Consider the following 14,450-nt stretch of genomic DNA (forward strand, 5'->3'; position numbering starts at 1 on the left):
GGGAGCTGGAGGGTGATGGGGTACCTTTGGCTGTTTGGTAAGGGATGTGCACTGAAAGTCCAGTCATGCACAGGACTTGAACCACAATGGAGGCTTTTGCTGATAAAGGACATTTCACTAAATTAGTGTGGTTATTTCAGAGGATTACAACATGGTCAGGAGTTCTTCAAGGTGGTAAAAGAGCATTACCAACACAGTAATTTCCAAATTTTCATTTTTCCCTCTGTAAGCCACAGAGGTGCTAGAGCTTCATAGAAGAAATTCCAGATTTTTAACGTGGATAATACAATTGATTTTCCTTGTTTCACATTTAAAAACGATATGACTATTTTGGCTGAAATTTTCTAAAAACAAACAGTTTACGAGCTTTCAGCTTTAGAGGTCAAATACAAGTCAGAATTGCAAAGAAATGAAGCCAGGGTGTCATACTAGGAGATGGTGGACTACCTCCCAAGGTCACTGAACAGCAGGTCCAACTAACCCAGTCAGAAACATTGTTGCTGCCCAAGACCTTCAAGGGGAACATAAGTTTGGCACCCCAGGGCTGCTCGGGTTTTAAAGCAGTCACCATGTTTACTACAGAACTTAAAAGTGCCTAAGAGACATCAAATGATGACAGGTCTTCACAACAGTTGCCTTGTGCTGGACCTCAATCACAGATCTTTTCAGGCTCTGTGCACTTGGCAGTGGGAGCTCACTAACAGTGGAGTCCCACTCACAGAGTTTCATGGTCCTTTGTAAATACAGACATTTATTTGGCATTCAAGACACGGAAAAAACAAGCAGTGCAGTTTATGCCTGTCCTCTGGAATGGCTCTATGCTCTCAAGGAAGGGATTTCAGGCACAGGAACTATTTGGCTTAGCTTTAAGCATTCACCATCCCAATATGTGGACAGCACTATTTCCGATACAATGCACCCACAGTGTTGTAAGCATGAGTGTTCACTTATGAGTAAGTGCCCTTGATCTGCTGAGCCACCACAGAGAATTTGGCTCTCTTGCAGTAATTCAGAAAGTAGAGGAATGCTGGCTGTATTTAGTTACAGTCTTTGAGAGTTTAAAACATTTTGTTATTTGGTCATAATTTACTGCAGAGAAAAGGTGCTATAATAGTTTCTGTGGAGTCTAAAGGGCTTTTTGTTATTTACAAAATAGATACTAGCAGAGGAAGCACAAGCTACCTTTTTAGCACCACACCACAATACCTTCCATGATAAAATGGAAAGCATCAGAGTGAGGAGTCAGATCATGTGAGCAACAAACTCATTAAAAAGTACATTGTGTGCTCTGCTGAGACCACCACCAGTTTCAGCTAAGGGCTTCTAGAACAAAACAGGCATGTGCATTTGCCCTGGATTTTAATGGGGGCAGCACCCCCTTGCAAAGTCATTTTACTTCTTTATCCCAGTTATTATCCAAAATGGGGTCAGATTTGCCCACTTTTCTGAAGTATTCTGAGCTGTGCAGAAAGCTGGGTGCAGAAAGGCAAAGCATTGACATGTAGCCTGCCCTCCTCCCCCTCACTGGATTGTTTGGGGTTTTGTTTGTTTGTGGTTTTGTTGTCATTGGTTTTGTTTGGTTTGGTTTGGGTTTTGTTTTGTTTTTTCATGGTTGGTTATCCCAGTTTTTTAATCAGGCTATGAACACAGTCATTACCTAGTAAGTCATAGGTTTCATTATTTACCAAGCTAAAGGTGGTCATTTTAAAGACATTTTCTCATTGCCCATCCACCACGATGCCCCTCTAGACACTGACTTGAGTGGAAGCTTTGCACACAACTTCCCCCACAATTCTCTGAATACATACCCCCTAGAGTCCTCTTTTTTAATTGGTTTCCTGGACTGTTCTCCTTACAGATAATTTTTTCCTATAGTTAATAGTAAATAATTTACTGTGGAAAATACCTATGATCTAACCCTCTCCATGCCTTTCTCTCCAAATGAGTTAGTGATCCAACAGAGTGGTTTGCAATGCATATGCCATAGACTATCCTTTTCCAGAAGCTGGATTCTGTGCTGGGAGCATCTCAGTATCCTCTGCACATTACTGAGTGCACTGCTACACTGAAGTACAGACTTGAACTTTAGAAAGCCCGTTTAAGGCCACTCTGCATATTGCAGATGAAGTTGCATTTATAAAAACTTCTGAAAATTCGAAGGGATTTCTTTCCCGGTGGAACTACCAGATAAACCCTGCACATGCACTAACCAAAATCCTTTATGAGCAGCAATACATTGGAACTACCATTCTTGCCACGACTGTGCCTGTACAAACATGTTAGAGACAGGAGGGATTTGTGTGGATTAAAACCATTAGAAATACATTTTATAAGATCTGGATCACTCAAGTAGAAAACTAGGGCACAACAAAAGGTAAAATTATCCCACCTTGTAAACTGAGTTTTCCGTTATGTGTCCCTTTTTCCATTTTGTCACTGCACTGGAGGGGTGAAGAAGAAGACCTACTCTGACACAGTTCAAGTTTTTCATGGTGTTAGTCACTTCACCTGTTCTCACAAACTTATTCTTGCACTCTTTCACCCTCTAGGAGCTGAAAGGATGTGGATACAATACACAAGACACAAGCACTTAGTGCAGCTAAACTCTGGTACAAATAAGGTCAAATCTTTTCTCAGTTAGAAGAAAAGGGGCTGTGTGCTACTTTGTGCTTCAGTTCTACAACCAGATCAACCCTCAGTGCGAAATGCAAACTACCCCAAGGCTCCTCTCATCCAGGCCAGGGATCATAGGGGTGGTGGCCCATCAGCATGAGAACTGGGGGCTTTAGTAACCAATTCCTCAGTCAGACTTTTAGGCTGGTCTGCTTTTGGAATTCTGAGACAAAACAGGGAAGATTTAGGGCTTTGCTGTACCCACTTAAAATGTCTACGGTTTTCAATGCCAGCAGGCAAGAAGTGTCTGTAAATAGATTCTTTTCCTTTCTACCTTTTGCATCACTCCAGTTCCTGTTCCAATAATAACCAAGAGAGATTTACCAGGAAAGAGCATGGACTTAACAGATTTTTTTTCATAAGACAAAATGGGCTTATCATGCTTTTGGGGATAATGATGAGTCTTCTTATTGTATAGTGATGACATTCCACTGGCACACATGAAATCACAAGGGATGAAGGATGAGTCTCCTTGTAACTCACTAACTATACTGAGAGATATACCTTGGGCTGGCAGTCTTGCTTCACAGCCTCAAGCAGTTTGAGTCTAACACACCAATATGAGTCCCACATCATTGCTTATCCATAAATAAGCAAGGATTGCATGATTTCTTTGTCCCCAGAGAGGAGCACTCAGGGTTGCAAGCTCTGATCACAGAGGGGTTCTATGTGTTTTCTGTATCTATCAGTCCCACACAGTAAAACCATGAAAAAACACAGACTCTGCAAAGAAAGGGGAAGAAGAAGGGAAGAGCAGGGCCAAAACTACCACCAGAGACTGGAAAAGTCTGTAGGCTCATCTCTCAGTACAACTGGGTAGCACAGGACAGCATTAATGACAGTTGCTTGAAGGACACAGTTCCAAACGATATGCTGTGAGGAACTGACATCAGTATAAAAACTTGACAAAAGTTTGGGATTATTAAGCGTGAAAGATACAGAGAAGCTGTTCTTTAAAAGGCCTCCTCTCAAGTAGCCTAACTATTGTGCAATGGCTACAGGAAGTTCCTTACAGGACAGAGTAGATTTGTTTATATTTAGAACACCAGATCATGAAATAAGATACAGAAACTGTTATCTACATTAATGAAATGCAGCTGACATCCATTGATTTTTAATTTTACTTTTGCATTGTACTTACTCATACAGCAGGACTCCACAGGGCTAAGCAGATCCAGAGCTCTCAGCTTTGCTCAGTTTCAGAGGCTCAGTATTGGCAGAAGAAGGAAAACTTTAAATAAATATATCACAATCACTTTGACTGTATTTGAGTTACTCAGATAATGATAAGATGACATGGGGTAAATACTTGGAGTTAAGAGCAGCTCTAACAACAGATGATCCGTCATTTATATTTAATCCATTTAAGAGACATTTTTATCAGACGAAGATCAACCCACTGGGACCATTAATAGCTACACTTATAAAAAAAGCCAGCAGCCAGAGACCAACCGAGACAGACGTAACAAGAGTTAGTCTTACAGGCCAGAATCACCAGTAAATTTAGAACACACTCACATGAACATTTTGCTGTGCATGTTATTATTTAAGCAGCATTGTAGTACGAGCATATGCATGCATAATGAAAACCACATCCAAGGATCTAATGAAAATACTCTGAACAAAAGCACTCAGGAAAATGTGTGGCTCATCTTAGGTGATTTTAGCACATGAAGAGGACAAAGAGCACAATGGCAAGTTGCCTGAAGCTGGGAATGACTGGTCTGCGATGTGGTCTTATTTGTCAGAGCCTAGGTAGGATTATATGGAGCAATCTGCGGTGGTATGTACAATGTCTGTTAGGTATCATGAAAGGAATGCTTGTCTGGGTGCACTGTAAACACCCTGGAGAGCTTTTGTTGATGTTAGCAGGAGCTATCCCTGGGACTGGCACACAGGCATCGAGCTGCAGGCTGTGCTCACCCGTCCGTCATCTCCTCGTGTGCACAGGCAGGCTCAGCTCAGGGCAAGCTCCTCATCCAGCTGGAAAAAAAGTGTCAGTAGCTAGCCCAGAAACCAGAGGTTGATCTCACACTGGATTCTTGGGAGTCGTCCTGCATTTCACCAATATTTTCCCCTCTGCCACTAGACAGGGCTATCAAGAATGAGGAAGAACACAGCAGATTAGAGGCACAGCTATCTCCAAGCAAAAGTGAACACCACAGGCATTTCCAAGCAGGGGAATTCATGTATAAATTTTTCCTGAAACGGTTTTCAACAATAGACTACAAATTCATTTGTGATCATTTTCTTTAACACCCAGACTTCTGCTTTGTGTTGTTGATGTTGTTGGACTTGGGCAGGTGGAGGAATCACAGAATATGCTGAGTTGGAAGAGACCCATGAGGATCATTGAGTCCAACCCTTAGCCCTGCACAGGACCATTCCCAGGAGTCACACCATGTGCCTGAGAGTATCATCCCAATGCTTCTTAACTCTGTCAGGCTTGGTGCTGTGACCACTTTGCTGGGGAGCCTGTTCCAGTGCCCAACCACCCTCTGGATGAAGAACCTTTGCTCTAGGGCAGTATTCAATGGCCCTTAATCATGCAAACCTTCCATTGGGTTCACTGGTAGTTTTGCCTGCATAAAAAATATTCCCAAGGGACCCTTAAAGTTTGACAGCATTTGACTCATTTTCAACACAATTCCTCTTCCAGTCCATAACGATCTGTCTCTTCTTTGCCTACAGAAGTGTCTCATTCCTAGCCTCTGATGCCCTTTCCTTTCATTCCCATCCTCCAGGGTTGTCCCATCAGGTCTCTTTAGAGCACAGATTTATAAGCTGTACATATAAGGTGAGCAGGCTTATAACTTCAGAGCTTCTGGCACAAGGTACAAAGTTATAGCAACAAAAACACTGACATATGCAGCTGTTTCTTTAAATAAGGGAAGGCCAAGCAAGGTGACTGCTGCCAGCCAAGTCTGAATGTATAAAGAGAACCACTTCCAGAAAGAGGGCTCACAAAGTTCTTGAAAGTGGGACCACCTCAGAGATGAAGTTAGTCCCTTCCCCTCCCCCAGTTTTCCCTGACCTGCTTCAAACTTCAGCAAATCAGTTTTTCCAAACCTCGCACCCTCTCCCTCCCCTTGAGCAGACTGATTTTTCTATGTGAGCACTTTGGCAGATCTCAGAATAGTTTTACCCATTCATTTAATAGTCACAAATAATGGTTCTGTTTCACCAGCTAATTATTACACCAGTCTCACAGATGCCTGCCTTTCCTGCATGTTCAGCAAGGAGGAATCCAGTGCTCACATAAGCAACAATAATAATCTGATGTGTTCTGATTTCTTCCCTTCAGCATGTTCTGCTCTGTGGATATTTAAAAGAAAATAGGGAAAAAATTAGACCAGTTTCTCTAGAGGGACACGGCATGACGGACATAAATGAAGAGAACCACTGGAGGTCACTGTGACAGAAAAGGAGAATGAGTCAAATGAAAGCAGGACCTCCAATGCACCAGTCACCCGTTTGAGGTGGTGGTGGTGGCGACAGGACTGAAAGGGTGAGAGAAGGGACTTCATCTCCAGTCTGACTTTACTGGAATTTGGAGTCACTGGCTGCAGAAGCAAGGCAGGAGACGAGGCTTGTGTCCACATCAAAAGCTTGACTTCTGACCAGGTTTCCCTCCAAAGAATGTCAAACTTTTATCTCCTGTATGTGTTTACCATCTTCAGTCTGACTGTGGAGTGTCCTGCCCTGTTCAGAGTCTCCCAGCTCCATGCCCTGCTGAATAGGAGCCTTTGTGAAAAACAAAGTTACGTTATATCTTACATATATAATGCAAATCTGCTTTCAGAAATACTGTTTTTTCCAGCACTGAGGGAACTTTCACCAAAGGCTTTGCCTCTTGCCCAGATGGCAGAGATGGCAGAGAGGCTTTTGTGCCCCAGCACTGTACACAGAGCATGGGGCTCATTCCTAAACGGAGAATCACACATTGGTTACAGCACCGCTGGCTCTCCAACCTATTTCCAAGAACTGCATAGCTTGAAATCCTCATTTGCTTTCTTAATGTGTGTGTAGGAGGGAGGAAAGGAAGCACTGTGGAGGTGGGGGGGACAAGGCAAGGAACATCACACCTTTCAAAGGTAGGGGGTCATTTTTGGCTTTTTCCACCCTTCCCACGTTTCTCCAGCGATGCCTGCTGCCTCTGTGACAGAGGAATGCACAGCAATCATCACTTGAAAGGGCTGAAATCACTTGGCTGGACACACAGGAGAAGAGATTTGCAAGTTCATTTGGAATAAGAACGCTAAAAAATCTATACAAGCTTTTTTTTTTTTGCCCCTTAGAGGCCCCCTCTATAGCCTGCAGCTTCCTTTCCACTCCATAATCTGTCTCTCAGACCAGTTTATGATGTGCCTTTACCTACCTATAGCCCTCTGCAAGTTTCTGGTAACACTGTGTTCAGCTCAGAATACCTTATAAAAGAAAAAGAACAGTGAAATTATCTGCTATTGAATAAAAGAACGAAAATCAAGCTGCAAATGCTACACCTTGTGAATAACGTCCCTTCAAGGGCAGCTTTTCTTTCTGCCTTTTTTTTGTGTATGTCTGCATGTATTTTTGACTAATAACTATGCATACATGCACATGCACGTACGAGTGTGTGTGGGAGTGAGAGCCAGAGAGCATATAAAGGGTATTTGGGGATTCTTTGGTTTTGGACTCTCACACACAGTTGGGGAAGGCAAGTTATAAACATATAGGTAGATCCAAGAATGAATACTTTAATATTTGCAGATCTTGATGGCTGCCAAATGCTAGCACTTCAGGGATGCATATTCACATGTAGCTGGCGACACACGTTGGAAGATACTCAACATTTTGCCAGTTAGGTTCCAGACTTGAAATATGTCAGCAGACCCATATGTGTATCTTAACAGAGAGTAGGGAATGTTTCCCCTTTTTCTCCATACTCATTAACTAATAAGAAAGCAAAACAGTTTGCTGAGTATAGGAGAAAAGAAATAAATCCTTTACTAGAAATCCTGGCCTTTTAGCAAAAGGCCTTTTATCCTTCCCAGAACCTCCAAGTCAACCTGTTACCACCCCAACCTGGAGAAAAACACCAAAGCTTATTATGCTTAATAAAAATAAACCCAAAGTCATCCCCCTTTGGCAACCCTCAACGTCATGATACTTTCTAGGTATGGTTCTTTGCAGCTGGGCTTTTTATTTAATTTCAGTTTCTTAAGGCTATCTCACAGCTCCAGCATTCCCCAGCTTGTTTATGGTTGGTCTCACCAGTAAGCTGGGTGCCAGTTTTATTTAATTTGTTTTTCCAGTGGCAGCAACAATCTGTGTGGAAAGCATAAACAGAGGGAAAGAATCTGGGATCAGCAAATGGTGTGCACAGCTGCACACCATAATTTCTGCCAGTGAAAGTTTTAATTCCGTTCATCAGAAGAAGAGCAGAAGAGTTGGAGGCAAAGAAGAGGTGGAGTAGTGGAAGAAATATAGCAAGAGGAAATAGTAAAATCCAAAGCAGCTGGAGAATCTTGGAGTCATTATAATTAAGGCCCAACAGGTTACAATTTCTCCAAACAAGAAGTCAAAGCCAGAAACCAGCCAACAGGTCTTCAGGAGGGATTGCTCAAAGATGTGATTCTAAAATATATTGTAATAGAAACAGGAAAATTGTGCTCATTTCTCTTGCAGATAAGAACATTTCGCCAAGACACAAAATGAGGGGGAAAAAAAGTCACAAGAGGAAGAAAACTACATCAATTAAAAAAAAAAGGAAATAAATTTTTAAAAGTTAAGTAGTGTTACTATTGGAGGTGAAACATCCCAAATGACATTTCAGGCCCCTCTTTAATAAGAATACAACAAGTAAATGACAAAGTTGGAAATCATGGCAAAAAACAAGGGTAAATATAGAAACGACAAGAAAACTCACCAATCATGTGTTCCTGGAAGGCACCACACAACAGCTATTATTGGTTATGGAAGCAAATGAACAGGCTGAATTGCTAATATCTGTATTTTTAAGTAATTAGGAGAAGGAAGGAAGGAAGGAAGGAAATACAATTTCAACCTGTAATTAGAATAAAACTGGAAATACTCAGAAAGCATCCTCAGCATTTAGAGGCTGATAGGTGAGTCAGGAGTAAGACTATAGATCCTAGTTAGTTTCTGGCTCAGGATCTCCTGATGTCAAGTAGGGAAAGCAGTTTTTGTACCTTCTAGACCATCACATTTTAACTAATCCATTCATCAAGACATATTCTGTCACTTGCCTTGCTGAAAGCCTCTTGTAGACCATGTTCATGTCTCCACAGTCACAACTGCCTTTTATCTCCCCTCCCATGAGACTGTACTAACTTGCCCATGTTCAGAGGTAGGGAATGATCATGACTTACTATTGCTGTTAAGACTGAGATCAAGAGAGTAATTTAATCCTCTGTGTGCTTGGATGATTCCTCCTCACTACAGCAGATCTACTTCACAGGAGCGTGTAGGCTTTTCATTTCACCACTCATTTCTTAATTTTTTAATATATGTGTTTGTGTGATCTTAGAGAGGCTTCCACAGTGCTTTGGGCTGTATTTGAATGCCCACTATGTCAAACTTTTTCTGGGTAAGATCTAGTCACTGCTTCCAGATGATGAGCTCAAAACAAAAGCTGTTGGACCAACCTGGGGATGACACAGGTGGAGAGGTTAGGAGCTGACACCAGGATCAATGTCTCATCCTTCTTTTGGGAGAGACTGTACTTTAGTTTGCTTCAAGGGGCCGACAGAAGCAGCAGTCCTGCTCTACTCCTGCTGCATCCTGACCTAGCACCCACGTCTAGATTGGCCTCCTTTTCCTCACGGTCCTTGCTTTCCTGTGGCTGATAAACCTGCCAAGAGGTCACCACTTCTTTATTTATTTATTAGTAGAACTCAGGGAGAAGGGAGAAGGCCACAGCCCACATCTATAACCTTCCAGTATGGTGTGTACTGGGAGACCTTCACTTTCTGCCCTCATTCCCTTCACAGATAACAGCTGCAACTGACCTTGTCAGGCTCAGATTATTGACCAGATAATTCCTCTTGGCAGCCATTTAAGGACTTAACTGGTTGCAGATATCAGCAAATGGCTTGCTTTGGCGATGGCATCAGTACAGAAGTGCAGCGTGCTTGTGATGCGTGTGCTCCACAGCAACCTGCTGTCTGGGGGAGCAGCAGGAGAATTCAGTTTATGGCTTAGGGCAGGTACTGGGAGGCTGATTCCCATTCATATTTTGAAGTCTGCCTCCTCCCCTGTATAACCTTCCACAGCTGAAACAGAAGCAAAGCAGGTAAACTGTTCGGGACATGATACTTGATGTAAGAGCCAAGGACCGTGGTTATGTGGCCACTTCAATGAGAAAGTGGCTTGTGCTGGGTCAGAGGAACAGTCCAGCCCTCACTCATTCTTGTTCCACTGTTTTGCAGACATGTGACAGAAAGATCAGCACTAAAGTAACATCAGTGCCAGCACAGGAGAGGCAGGAAAGAGCAGTAGCCGAGGGTGTGATGGAGGAGGGGGTGGCAGAGATACCACTTTTGGCTGCATAGATTTATGCCAAATTAAAGTGATCTTTCAATACGTAGGTGAGATCTCAAAACCTGTGATTACTGAGTTTTTTCAAGAACTGGCATATATGATGACAGCCCTTGAAATTTTCTTTTGATCCACTATCACAATTGTGTGAAGACACACAATTGATTGAAGATTTAACCCTTTTATCAGTGACTGACAGTCATATTAGTGTATTAAAAGTGTGCTAAAATTTATATGTGCAAATACCTGAGTACCAGATGTGCAAAAAGCACTCTTAAAAACTACATAAGTATAATAAACATAAAAATAAAGACTTTTCAAGCAAACAGTATATTTTTATTAATATTATTCCTTAGTTTGTAAGAGCTACAGATGAAGCAAACACAAAGAAAACTGTATCTGAGTTTTAGCAAAGATTTCAAGGTATTGCTATTAAACTTTGCTCATTTATTTTAAAATTGACTTGAACTTCTACACTGGAAGTTGGCTGAAAGACCATAAACAAAAAAGCAATAAGAAGGACTGCATTTTTGTCACAGCTGTCATGTGAGTCATGGATTTTCATGTGCTTTCAAAGTATCCGTGACTTTTGATATTTAAGGATTTTGCATGTGGGCTGGTAAACGTGATGGTTAAAGAGCTGAACCAATTTCTCTGAAAACCTTGAGTTCTGCCAAGTTAAACCCTAGACTGCACGGGAGGCTAATAGAGAGCAGGAGCTCGGCAACAACACTGTGGTTACACAAAGGATCAGACCAGTGAATTCTCCCTGAGAGCTTTAATTCCTCCAGGGATAGAGAGATTTCTCTTTCCCCACAACATTTGCAGTTAGGTTGAATTTGTAAAGGCCATCTCTGGCCAAACAATGACTGAAGCTAAATGGCTTCTCACAGCAAAACGCGGCATATTAATTCCTTGGAGGAGGGAGGAAGGGGAGAAAAAGAAAGAAAAAAGAAAAGAAAGAAGAGGGAAAAAAGTGTGTTATTTATAACAACAAAAAAGCACTTCTTCACCTGCGTCCCTGCATCTGTCACGACTCTCTCATGACACTTCTGTAAAATTGTAACAGCAGTGAGTCAGACCAAAGATCCGTCTGGCTCAGTACCCTGTCTCCAACGCTGGCCAAAAGCAGATGCCCAGGGAAAATTATAAGCAAAAGATACAGTGATACTTCCTTGGAACACTCTTCCAACTTCCAGCAATTTGCAGTTTAGGGACTTTCTGGTTTTGTATTTAATAGCCTTAGTAGATTTTTCTGCCATGAATTTGCCCACACACTTTTTGAAGCTGTGTAATTTTTTCTTGGAGTTACTGTCAGCGAAGATTAATCAGAGAATTCAGTTCTAAACAATGATACTAAATAAATATTCAGAAAGCACAGGCACACATGCCAAAGGAGTTGCCCTTGGTCCTGTGGTGAACATTCCTTAAAAAAAAAAAGAGTGGTGGGGAGCAAGAAATCTTTCTATTGCTCCATCAACTACCTGGTCATATAACCAGCATGAAAAAGTGGTCGAGTATCTCAGGATACACTAGAGATAAATATATACGAGAACTTCTATATATTCAAAATATATGAACAAGAAATAAAGATGGGAAAATAGTGTTTACAGTAAGAGATGCTGTTAATAGCTATGACAGCATAGACAGGGATTTCAGACAGGCAGATGATGGTTTCCTTAAAAAGCAATGATTAGTCTATTCATTCTTTTCCAACTGCACTTGTTCAAGTAGAAGATGAGTTTTGCAAAGGGTCATTGAGTTTTCTTCAGCCAGGGCACCCAAGGATAAATTGATTCAGCCAAAAGTCTTAGGACCTGTTGTTCCTCCTTTACCCTCTGTGCTAGAAACAAAATAGCAGGAGTTGGAATATGCTTAATCAACTGTATCCTTTGGAAAACTTCACCTTCGAAAAGTCTTACCATGATAGTTCATTACTTTATTAAAAGACTGGTAAAAAAAGCCTTGTATTTTCCTTGTAATGTTCTCACATTTTGTCAGATGGAATCCTGTGCATATGTATCTGTACCTAGAAGTGTATGCTGTTTGCTCCGACATGCCAAGTTCCTTGTGGCAGAGATTATGTTCTCTACTAGCAAACAGATCAATTTGGATGTCAAACCAGTTAGAAACAAAATAAAATTGCCCTTTTTTTCCTTAAGGTGATATTTGCTTTTCATAAACACAGGTAATAAAAAAATCATTGCAACCACAAAAACCCAAAATCAACAAGCTGCAGAAAAGACTCTTACCAAGACTGTAGGAAAATCTGTTGTGTAGGCTTTTAAAATGAGACTGATTGCACTGAGCAAATTAAACCTTTGCATTGTAACTTAGTGTTTGAAAATGTCAGGGCAATTATGTGTCCTTGATTTGCATGCACAATCCTAGCATTGATGCATAGAAAGGAATATTTGTAATGGGAACTATTGCAATGGCATAGCAAAATAAGGCACTCGGTAGGGCACTGAGTGTTATGAAAGAGCCAAACTCACAAAGCTTCCTGTATTTATTATTCCCTGTATCTACTATTCCCTGTGGATACAATACAGCTCAATCATGTGCACTGAGCAAGACCTGTGGTGTGGAAGATATCAGTTGAAATTACTGCAATTCAATAAATTCAAAGTCCACCCCAAGTGAGGTCTAACAGCCACAGGTAGTGCTGTCACCTGTGCCTTTGCTTTCTAACCTGCACTTTTCATACTATGCTTTGGAAAGTCCTACTGCCTTGCAGATGGACTTCAGAACTCTATGAGCCTGAGTCTGCAGCACTGTGGTCCAGTTGGAAACCCATCATGTCATTCAAAATGAAGGAAAGTTGGGGTTTTTTTATGCTGCTTTCTGAATCTATTACCTATCTTTTGATATGAACCACAAAACATTACTTTTCGGTTCCATATACAAGTAGTTAAGACTCATATAGAATCTTTGGTGCCCATGTGATAGACAATAAGCCTGCTTCCCATTAATTTTCTGCTTTTAAGGCTATTTCTCTCTAATGTTTTCTGGGTTTCTGTGATTGTGTGGCATTTTTTTTTTAAAGTATACATTTTCCATCTTATTTTCTATCAATTCTTATTAGGTTATTTTTTACTTCTAATATTCTTGATCACACCCCTTGAAGAGGAAAAGAAAGGTGTTTCAATTATTCCTGTGTCAGTCCAATAACATAGTGGCCCATGGGAATTCCACAGTGCCATCTACTGCAAGGTACTAGAACAAGTGATAATGCAGCATGGTTTTTCCACTTGATCTTACCTTCCTGACTTGTTCCAAGGTTGTTTCTGCGCAGATCCCAGCACATTCTGTTCCCTTGCCAGTTTCTCTGGCTCTCTTTTGTGCTGTATTTGTGGTAATACCCCGCACTACTTATTTCCAACCCTAATTTTACCATTCCTGCTATTTTTTTTTTTTTTTTTTTTGTGGGTAGGTGTGGTAAAGCCATGCTGGTTTCCGAGGTATGACTCTCTCCCCGTGACAGATTCCTGGCATCGTCCTTCCTTCCAGACGACCTTGAGAAAATTCCCTTCAGAGTCTGCCTGTGATGATTGTTCATTGGCCAGAGGGCGAGGTGAGACATTCAAACCAAACAAAGCATTAACATCCTTCCGGAGGGAGCCCAATGTGCTGTCTCTGCAGCTTCTGCTGGCCTTGGAAGCAGGAGATGAGGAGAGAGAAATACACCCCTGCTCAGTTTGAGAGCAGAGGAGCAGAGCTTGTGTTGACTGGCAACTTGAGCACAGTCTGGCACAGTCCATTGCTTAGCAAGGATCAAAGCAACAAAGGTTCACAAGAACGATGCTTTTTCCTTTGACACCGTGAGTTGTTCCATCAAGGTAAAATTTGGAAGCCCAGTGGTATATAAGGGGGCTGTAGAGGCCTCGGCTTAGCACTCTCTGGTTTTGAGCCCTGATTTTCAGGCTTAGGTTTTGTTTCAGGGAACCTGCAGGGCACAGTGAGATACAGTAAGAAATGTTTATTAGTTACACTATCACCAGCTGATAATGCAAGCTAATAATTGGAACAAAAGTTTCTTCAGTGTCTCAACAGTTTATTAGCTTTAATATATGTTAGAATTAAAGCAATATTAAAAAAATGAATACTTGATATCATCAGACTCCACTACACTCAGGTAATTATTCTGTCCTGCATACTTCTGCTGCCCAAGCAGAAGGGAGCTTCATCTTTGACCATGGAGTATGTAGCCAGAAAGGCACTTACCTAGTGCTTGCCTA

The sequence above is a fragment of the Chiroxiphia lanceolata genome, chromosome 5 (assembly GCF_009829145.1).
Source record: "Chiroxiphia lanceolata isolate bChiLan1 chromosome 5, bChiLan1.pri, whole genome shotgun sequence".
In the NCBI taxonomy this organism is placed as follows: domain Eukaryota; kingdom Metazoa; phylum Chordata; class Aves; order Passeriformes; family Pipridae; genus Chiroxiphia; species Chiroxiphia lanceolata.